Genomic DNA, 11,269 nt, shown 5'->3' with positions numbered 1-11,269 from the left:
ATACCCCCAATACTTGTATAATGCCTGATAACCCCGCAGTAGCCCCATTTGTAAATATTATTACATCATCTGGCTAGGTGCGTGATAGTGGGACACCCCCTTGGGACCTGAAATCCCATAAAACCCCTCTGCTGAGTTAAGCTATTCAAACCCCTTGATAACATCTCTGCTCTGATAACAAACAGGATAGGGGATAAAGGATCCCCTTGTCTGAGCCCCCTACTAGACTTAAAAAACTCATATAACACCCCATTGATGATCATAGAGAACCAGACGTTTGCCAGCATACGCCATACTATGTCAATAAATCTTTTTCCAAAATCAAACTTCCTCAAGACAGTAATAATATGTACCCAAGACATCCGATCATATGCCTTCGTCATGTCCAACTTTAATACTACATTGCCTCCCCTTCTCTTCTTACCTATGTTCGTGAGCAGCTCCTGAGCCAATAAATAATTTTCTGTGATACTCCACCATTTTATAATGGTGGAGATGAGTCTCGGTAGAATCAGAGCGATTCGTTCCACCAGAATCCTTGAAATCACCTTATTAAAGAAATTGCATAGATTGATTGGCAGACACTTAGAGAAATCTTGAGGATTAGGAACCTTGGGAATCAGTACTATGGACGTAGAGGTGACATACCGAGGCAACTCCGCCCCGTAAAAGAAACTTCATATCGCCTTGTGAATATCCTGATCTATGATGTCCCAAGCAAAGGTGAAGAACTTCCTTGTGAAGCCATCCGGTCTGATAAGTGAATATTTAACGTACATTTTGTACAAATTTGGCATGAATTCTTGGTATGTTTTGAGAAGATTAAAGCCATATTTGAACTCTTTTGGTGATAATTGCTTAAATATTGTTTAAGGGTTCAAAACTTGATAAATGAATGGATTAATGCGTTAATTTTATGAAATTGTGAAGGTTATTGATGTATGAAATTCATGCACAAGCTGAAAGAAATGTAAGGGTCATCCAGAGGACAAAGTACACAAGAAATTGGGAGCAACAATGTAGAAAAAGGAAGAGAAGTGAAAAATTGGAAAATTGCTCAACACGGATCCGAGCTCAGATCCGTGTGTACAAGAGGGATCCGATCCCTCGTCTGTACTTCTGGCGGAGTGTATCCGAGGTCAGGACGATCCGACCTCAGATCCATCATGGAAAGTCCTCGGATCCATTATCAACCCTCGGATCCGAAGCTCGGATCTGTCTCTCTCCTCAGCAAGTGGCACAGCCATTTTTCTTTACTTTTCTCACAACTTTTCCAGCTATTTTGAGGGACAGAAATCGGTGGCACATGCTTCTACAACAAAAAGAAAGATAAAATGAGTTATTGAGAAGTCAAAACAATATATTTTTTGACTTCCTTTACAAAATCTAAGTGGTTGAAATCATGAAGGAGAAAATATGGCTTTTCTACCACCTTTTATGCAGAGACACAAGAGAGAAGGAGGAGATGACCATACGTAGCTAGTTTTTCATCTTGTAACATTTTTCTCTCTAGATAGGAGTTCTTGGAGAAGCAATTTTGGAGCTTTTTCACTTGTAATCATATTGTGCAAGAGCATAGCAGGAATTGGAGAGTTTCACCTTCAATTGGCTAAGTTTTCTTTTATCTTTCTTATACTTGTACTGTATGATGTTTTGCATTAATAAACTTGTGATTTTGATTGTTAAATCATTCATGAGTAGCTAATTTTCTTTATCTAGGGAGTAGATGAAACTTATGGCAAAATAATATGAATTGAATGTGATTTACACTTGTTATATCTTGTGTTAACTTGTCTACTTGTGTAGCTGTCATTACTTGGTATTGATTGATCACCAATAGTTTGTTTATAGTTGTTATTGTTCAATGAGAATTGGTAATAACAATGGAAACACATGAGTAGAGCTTAAGTTGTATGTTCATGAAAATAGAGATACACTTAGGTGGATTAGTTAGCATTTCATAAAATAAAACAGAGCAGTAGTAGTATTTCACCATGCAAATAGGGAAATCTATATTGCTCTAAGCCATTTCATCATGAAAATGAGACTTGGTAATTTTGGAAATGAATCTCTGGTTAAACAAGAATAATAGCAAGAAGTAAATCCATTCATTTGTGTTGTTTATGCCGTAAGTGGAATCTACATCCCTAGAATCTTCCTTAAGTGAAATTTTTCTATTTGCATTTAGTATTTGTTATACTAGATCTGTATATCAGATTTGTAGACTACAGCAATATACCTTCTTTGCTCAAATTAATTGTAAGTCTAAATAATAGAGAAAACAAGGGTTTTGTAATTGTTTAAATTGCTCCTCGTGGGATCGACCCAATACACATCTTGTACTACAATTGCGACCTGTATACTTGCAGTCCAACGGGTGTGAAATCGGAATTAAACTTGCAATGAATAAAAATCCCGTCAAGTTTTTGGCGCCGTTACCGGGGAGCAGCAATATTAGGGCCTAATCATCTCTATTAATTTAGATATTTTCATTATTTTTATTCAAGTTGTTGAATTAAAACTATAAAATTTCTCTTGTTTTTGTTTGTAGTGTATGCACCGATCAAATCGAGAAGTTGCACATTTCGATCCTGAAATTGAAAGAACATTACACAGACAAAGGAGGGATACATCACATCAAGAGGAACAAGAGGTTTGGTAGCCAATAGAAGATATCTTGATAGAATTACAATTTGAGGAAGAAATGATTAAAAATGAATCAATAGGAGAATTTTGCGAGATTTTGCTTTACCGGAAGCACAAGGTTCTCAGACTAGTATTGTAAGGCCAACGGTAAACGCTAATAACTTTGAGATAAAACCATCATTGATTCAAATGGTTCAACAATCTCAATATGTAGGTAATACTACCAAGATCCAAATTCTCACTTGTCAACATTTCTTGAAATTTGTGATATAATTAAGTTTAATGGTGTTAGTGAAGATGCAATTAAACTTCGATTGTTTCATTTTCACTAAGGGACAAGGCTAAGGTTTGGCTACAATCTCATCCTCCAAATACTTTTACTACTTGGGATGAATTAGCTAAGGCTTTTCTTAATAAATTCTTTCCACCTGAAAAAACTGCTAAATTAAGAATGGATATAACTAGTTTCTCTCAACAGGAAGGAGAGACATTGTATGAAGCTTGGGAGCGCTATTGGGAATTGCAACGAAGATGTCCTCATCATGGTCTACCAGATTGGCTAGTAGTCCAAATATTTTACAATGGTCTCACCTATCCAACAAAGACGCATGTACATGCTGCAGCGGGAGGAGCTTTGATGGGAATGACAGCTGAGGAAACTCAGCAATTGATTGAAGAAATGGCTGCTAACAACTACCAATGGGCAAACGAACGAGGTAATTCAAGAAGAACCGCAGGTATGCTTGAAGTAGATACCTTGACTATGTTAAGTGCAAAAATGGATAATGTGGTTAAGATGCTTAATAGGCAAGTTAGTTCTAGTTCTAATCAAGGAGTAGTTGTTGCATGTTGTACCACTTGCGGCGGAAATCATGATGATTTTATGTGTTCTAGCAGTGAACAGGTTCAATATCTCAACAATTACAACCGTCCACCCCAAAACAATTCATACTCCAATACTTATAATCCAGGATGGCGTAATCACCCGAATTTTGGATGGAAAGATCAAGGGAACCAACAAAGACCAGTTAATCTACCGGGTTTTCAACAAAAGCAACTACTACATAAGTCCAAACCAACTTGGGAATTGACGATTGAAAAGCTAACCAATGTATCAAATGATAAAATTGAAAAGTTTGCTAGTGCCACTACTCAACGGTTTGAAAGAATTGAGGGAAGAATGGACCAACTCACCAATATGTACAGGAATGTTGAGGTCCAATTAGGCCAAATTGCTAATGCGGTTAATAATCGCAACCAAGGGAATTTACCTAGCAAGGTTGAGGTGAACCCAAAGGAGCATGTGAAGGCTATAACCCTCCGTAGTGGTAAAGAATTAGTTGAGCCGCCGGTAGTTGGAAGTGGAAGAGAGTTTGAAAAAAGAGAAAATAAGAAATTGAGTGAGTTAGAAGAGGGAAGCAAGGAAGTAAAAGGGAAAGAAAAGATGGAGAAAAATGAACTACAAATGGAAGATGCAACACCAATTCCTCCACCGGTACCATTCCCTCAAAGATTGAAGCCTTCAAGAAATGACAAAGAATTTGAGAAATTTGTCAACATTTTTAAACAATTACATATTAACATTTCTTTTGTGGATGCTATTTTGCAGATTCCTTCATACGCAAAGTTTTTCAAGGAGATAATGACCAAGAAAAGAAAGTTGGTAGATAGTGAGACAATTGCATTAACGGAAGAATGTAGTGCAATCATACAAAACAAATTGCCACCCAAGTTGAAAGATCCAGGGAGTTTCACAGTTCCTTGCACTATCGGTAATGTAAAATTTTCTAAAGCACTTTGTGATCTTGGTGCAAGTGTGTCATTGATCCCTTTAACTGTGGTTAGATAATTGGGGTTGAAAGAGCTGAAGCGTACTAACATTTCCTTGCAATTGGCTGACAGGTCTATTAGACATCCAATGGGCATATTGGAGAATATGCTCATTAAAGTACAGAAATTCATTATTCCTGTCGATTTTGTTGTTTTAGATATGGAGGAAGATGTAAATGTACCTATTATACTTGGTAGACCATTTTGGCCACTGCAGGTACAATAATATATGTCAAACGAGGTAAGTTTAAGTTTCAAATCGGTGAAGAGGAAGTGGAATTTGATTTGAGTAAAGTGGAGAAATATCCCTCTTTTACCGACCATGTTTATTCAGTTGACATATGTGATGAATTGGCATTAGAAATGAGTCAAGTTAATCTTGATAATGATTCTCTTGAACTTTGTCTTAATGGTATAGGTATACAAGAGGAACAAATTGAAGAAATGACTGAATTTTTGCAGGCACAGGTTCCTTATAAAAGGAGAAATGCATATGAGGAGTTAGGACTGAGCAAAGGGCTACCTCCACCATCATGTGAGCAAGCACCGCAGCTTGAGTTTAAACCGCTGCCTAAGCACCTCAAATATGCGTTTCTTGGAGAAAAAGAGACACTGCCTGTGATTGTAAATTCATCATTAGATGAGGAACAATTAGACAAGCTCTTACGTGTTTTGAGGAAGCATTTAAAGGCTATAGGATGGACAATTTCTGATATCAAAGGAATTAGTCCAACTATTTGTATGCACAGGATTTTATTGGAAGAGAATTCTAAACCAGTGGTTGAGACTCAAAAAAGGTTAAATCCAAACATGAAGAAAGTGGTAAGAGTAGAAATCCTTAAATGGTTGGATGCAGGAATAATTTTTTCAATTTCTGATAGTGTTTGGATTTCTCCTATTCATGTAGTGCCAAAGAAAGGGGGGATAACCATAGTACATGGTAAAAATGATGAAATGATTCCCTCTAGAGTTGTGGTTGGTTGGCGAGTCTGTATTGATTACAGAAAACTGAATGCAGCTACTAGAAAAGATCATTTCCTTCTTCCTTTCCTTGATCAAATGGTAGAGAGATTGGCCGGATATGAATTTTATTGTTTCTTGGATGATTTTTCAGGATACAATCAAATAGTCATTGCACCGGAAGATCAAGAGAAAACTACATTCACTTGCCCTTACGGCACTTTTGCATTTCGAAGGATGCCTTTTGGACTGTGCAATGCACCGCCCACCTTCCAACGATGCATGATGGCAATTTTCTCTGATTTTAATGAGAAAATTATGAAAATCTTCATGGATGATTTTTCTGTATTTGGATCTACTTATGATGATTGTCTTAATAATTTAGATCTAATTTTGCAGAGATGTGAAGAAACAAACCTTGTACTCAATTGGAAAAAATGTCACTTCATGGTTTGTGAAGGTATTGTGCTAGGCCACAAAATTTCCTCAGAAGGTATTGAGGTTGATCAAACCAAAATAGAGGTTATTGAGAGAATGTCTCTACCGACTACTGTGAAAGTGTGACGCCCACCTCCCCCTAAGGCGAACCAGAGGGTTTCGGCGGGCCGCCTGCCCAGCTTCTCGCGGGACTTCAGTCGTTCACTACAATCCTCAATGAATTACAAGAATAAACCTCAAATATACATCAACTGGTCCACAAATACACATCCGTCTCCAATAATTACATGTCACAAAAGCAGCGGAAACAATTCTCAACTATACATAAAATGATTCCAAATCAAAACTGTACAAAACATAGGCCATCTAATCACGTGCACAAGTACTAAGTCCTTCCTTCGCCTTGAGCCCTGTGGGGGGGGAAATAAAATATTTTTGGGGTGAGCTAAAAGCCCAGTGAGTAACCAGTAAAATCAGTAATCAAATAGTTTTCACAAAAATTCATTTCATTGATGTCATGGTTCAGAAATCAGATGTACGTATTTTTGCTCTCGTGAGCCAGTGAAATCATTGTAATGTTTTAGAAGTTCAATAAGTAACCGAGGTAAAAATGTAATTTTGTTACAGGTCAACATTTGCACAGTGAGAGTAAAACAAAAGCAGAAAATGACACCACATGGTAATTCCACAAAGCTCAATGAGCTAAAATCGCAATAAGGTTCCGAACATGAAATTTCATAACAAAGCCAACACATTAACCATCAATAATCAATAATTCAAGAAACATTTACAATGGAAAGCGATAGTAACATATTCATTAAAAGGATACCGCTCACATGGAGCTATTCATTTGTTCGTTCCCCTGACATTTCCCCTTATTCCTCCAATTATTTGAAAATTTCATTTTTATAATTAAACCCTCGTTCATCTTTTTATTCGTTCATCTTTTTTTTTTTCCGGACGTTGGCCGGTCTCCACCCATCCGGACGTTGGCCGGACTCCACCCATCCGGACGTAGCCGGACTACAAGGTAATACTCGAGTATACCAAATTCACCCAGGGTCACCATATCGCCCGATTCGATCGGTAACGAAGGGCAGTGGCCAGTTCAGCCAAACGGCTTACATTCATGCACAACTAGCATTTAATCATTAATCATTGAAAATTTCATATTTATTTAGGTCGAGTGCGATAAAGTACACACTCGCCTAGAAAACTCGTTTTCACAATCATCGAAAGTACTTAATACATTTTCAATTAATAATGACAAGCCAATAAGTCAAGAATTACAGCAACCAAGGGACACTCATATGCAAGTACGCATGATATGCAAGAAAACAGTTCAAAAGTAACTTTTGAAACAGTTTAAAAGTAAATAATGCAGGAAACGGTTCATAAAGAACTTCAGAAATAGTTTGAGGTCACTCACCTCCATGGCTGCATCCAGCATATCAGCAAATCCAAGTCTTAGATCTCAATGCAAACAAATCCCTTCAAAGTTCGGACAGCACTTCCCCTGAATTTCCCATTGGCAAAGGCACACATCCAAGTTCATTCCAAGTAGTACACAAGTCAAGCTAGGGAAAAGTCGAAAAGGAAGGTTTAGCTCAAACCAGAAAAACAGTTTTGGACGTCACTTTGCGGTAATGGCACAAAATGCGCTACGCTTATCGGATGAGGGCGTAAGACCCACCATCTCGAAGCTAAAAGACAGGGCTACAACAATGTAGAAGGCCTCTCAGTCCAATTCCCAGCACAACTAGGTCAAAAATGCAGAAAACCAACCCAGAACCGTAATTGCAGGTTCCCAAATCACACAAAACTGTAATCAGTCCAATTCAGTCTACACAGGTCCAAATGCATTGATTCCAAAGGCATATGATAGCTAAGACATCAAGATATATTTCATCAGAAGACACCAACTTCAAAATCCAAACCAATTCCAGTCAAAACAGGCAATTACTATCGCAGTTCTCACATTCTGATCACCCAGAACAGCAACAGTAAAAACGACATATATCACTCTACACTACTCCAAATGACCTGAAATTTTGCAGGAACTTCAAATTCATCAATACCTACAACTTTCATGTTTTGAGCAAAGTCCAATTCGGCCTCTATCTATGACCTAAAATTTCGGACAGAATGTTCAACCAAGAACCCTAATTTTCCAGAAATTCTTCCAAATCCAAAATTGATTGCATTTATCAACAATTCACACCTACTAGAGTCATTTGAAACCATTACCATTCATCATACAAGGCCACAACATCAAAATCATATGAAACCAGAAAATTCCTCATAAAATGGAAAACTTCACCAAATCAAGCCAAACCAAGAAATAAATCATATAATCCAACTCTCAAGCCACTTCTAAGCATAATATAACCATCATTAGGTGTAGTAGGGTGTTCAAGCATCACTTACCAAGAAATTAAGAGAGATAGAGAGAATTTCCGGGTTCTCAAACTCATTTTTTTTCGGGGCGTCACAGAAAGGCATTCGCAGCTTTCTTGGACATGTGGGATTTTATCGGCGGTTTATTAAGGATTTTTCAAAGATTGCTAAACCTTTATGTGAATTACTTGCAAAAGATGTTACTTTTCACTTTAATGATGAGTGTTTACTTGCTTTTAATAGGTTGAAGAAGGAACTTGTCTTCGCACCCATAATAGCATCACCGGATTGGAGCATGCCATTCGAATTGATGTGTGATGCAAGTGATTTTGCAGTTGGGGCTGTTCTTGGGCAAAAACGTGATAAACGACTTCATGTTATTTATTATGCAAGTAAAATGTTAAATGAAACCCAAGTCAACTATGCAACAACAGAGAAGGAGTTGCTCGCAGTGATTTTTGCATTAGATAAATTTAGATCGTACTTAGTTGGATCTAAAGTTATCATTTACACCGATCATGCAGTACTCAAGTATTTGTTAAATAAGAAAGATGCAAAACCGTGACTAATTCGATGAATTTTATTGTTGCAGGAATTTGACTTGGAGATCAAAGATAAAAAAGGATCCGAGAATTTAGTTGCTGATCATCTTTTTAGATTGGAGAACATGCCGCAAGAAGACCATTCGTCCATTAGAGAAGAATTTTCAGATGAGTTTTTAATGGCAATTTATAAGTCACCATGGTATGCTGATCTAGTTAACTTTATAGCTAGTGGAGTGATACCAAATGATTTGAATTCTCATCAAAGGAAAAAATTCTTAAATGATGCTAAACATTACTTTTGGGAGGAACCATTCTTTTACAAACATTGTGCAGATGGAATAATTAGAAGATGTGTTCCGGAGGAGGAGGTACATAGCATTTTAATGCATTGTCATACTCTTGAAACAGGAGGTCATTTTAGTACTACTAAGATCGTAGCAAAGATATGGCAATCCGGATTTTGTTGGCCTACTATGCACCGAGACACTAGAAATTGGGTTAAAAGTTGTGAAAAATGCCAAAGAACCGGTAATATCTCAAGAAAGAATGAAATGCCTTTGACTACATATTTGGAAGTTAAATTATTTGATGTTTGGGGCATTGATTTTATGGGACCATTTCCTAGTTCATATAATAATAAGTACATCCTTTTAGCAGTTGATTATGTTTCTAAATGGGTGGAGGCCATTCCTTCACAAACTAATGATGCTAAAGTTGTGCTTAAGTTCCTTAAACGGAACATATTTTGTAGGTTTGGAGTCCCAAAGGCAATAATAAGCGACGAAGGTACGCATTTTTGTAATAAAATTATTGACACTTTGTTGCTTAAATATGGATGCAGGCATAAAAAGTCACTCCCCTATCATCCTCAAGCCAATGGACAAGCGGAGTTGGCCAACCGGGAAATTAAAATCATTTTGAAAAAAATGGTAAACCGATCAAGAAAGGATTGGTCGAACAAGCTTAAAGATGCTTTATGGGCGTATAGAACGGCATTTAAAACGCCGTTGGGAATGTCTCCATATAAGCTTGTTTATGGGAAAGCATGTCATTTACCTGTGGAAATAGAACATAGAGCTTATTGGGCCGTTAAAGCTATTAATTTTGATTTTAAATTTGCAGGTGAAAAGAGAATGCTTGAATTAAGCGAATTGGAGGAATTGCGGTTGACTTCGTATGAGAATGTCAAGATTTACAAAGAAAAAGTGAAATTTTGGCATGATAAACACATTCTTCCTAAGCATTTTGAAGAAGGACAAAAGGTTTTGTTGTTTAACTCAAGGCTTAAATTATTCCCTGGAAAACTTAAGTCTCGATGGTCCGGTCCATTTGAAGTGGTTCGCATGTTTCCTTATGGAGCAGTGAAAATAAAAGGAGAAAATGGTGCTCCATTCAAAGTAAATGGCCAAAGATTGAAGCTCTATTTGGCCGGAGAAAAAGTTTCTAAAGGAGTAATTTACTCCTTAGGAAATGCAATGGAGAGTTAAAGAAGTTATAGGAGAGTCAAGCCAACGACTATAAACAAAAGCGCTTGTTGGGAGACAACCCAATAATAATAGTGTATTTGTGTGTTTTTATGTGTTTCATACATTTTGGTGTAATTTAATTGACTAATTAGATGTATTTCACTTGTTTGTAGGAGGTACGGGAGTTTTATCATCCATCTTGGAGGTGCACTTGAAGAACATGTGTAAAAAGGGAGTTTTTCTTATCAAATTGTGTTTTAAGTGCTTAAAATTCCCATGCATATATATACAGTGTGCATTTCAAGTATATTTAAGTGAGTTTTGGTGATATCATGATTATAAAGGCTCATGGACTCATTTGATGTGCATTTAATGCTCAAAAATGCCATTTTAGTGTAAAAGTACAAAAATGATCAAAGAACCTCACCCCTCGATTTTCAATGTAAATGAGTTTGTTGTGTTTTGCAAGGATGGATATTGGGTTTATGGTATATTACATGTGCGTGGGAGGTTAGAATTGATAAAAAGTTTGTCCAATGTGTGATTTGGAATTGGTCGGAAAAGGGAGAAAAAGTTTGAAAAATTGCAGTTTCTGCAATTAGTGCAGAGAAATACGGATCCGAGCTCGGATCCTAAAAGCCCAGACAGATCCGAGCACGGATCCATTCCAACCCAGATAGATCCGAGGGCTCGTCTGTGTTTCTGTTGGGACTGATCCGAGTCCTGTCGGATCCGAGGCCCTCCAGAACCAATCCGAGCTCGGATCGGTTCGCGGATATAGCAGAAACGAGGCTTCGGTTCTGCACTTTCTCGTTTCTGCACTTTTCAAAATTCTTCTTCCCTCTTCTCACCGAAACCCTACTCTCTTCCTCCAATCCTCCATTTCATCCAATAATCATTCAATTTTTCACCATAAAAACATTTCCCAAACTTTGTTGATCATAAACCCTTAGTTTTCTCGAATCAAAAACATCAATTTGAGAGGTT

General features: G+C 37.3%; 1 non-coding gene across 1 annotated transcript; it reads right to left on the bottom strand.

Moving 5' to 3' along the window:
• Nucleotides 1–3,088: 3,088 nt before the first annotated feature.
• On the bottom strand, nt 3,089–3,195 carry LOC113781867. Its single transcript, XR_003469766.1, has one exon. It is a non-coding gene; the product is annotated as a small nucleolar RNA R71 (small nucleolar RNA).
• Nucleotides 3,196–11,269: the final 8,074 nt, after the last annotated feature.

The sequence above is a fragment of the Coffea eugenioides genome, chromosome 8, assembly GCF_003713205.1.
Source record: "Coffea eugenioides isolate CCC68of chromosome 8, Ceug_1.0, whole genome shotgun sequence".
Taxonomy (NCBI): domain Eukaryota; kingdom Viridiplantae; phylum Streptophyta; class Magnoliopsida; order Gentianales; family Rubiaceae; genus Coffea; species Coffea eugenioides.
Note: the sequence above shows the minus strand (reverse complement) of the source record. Positions and strands in the feature narration are given on the sequence as shown.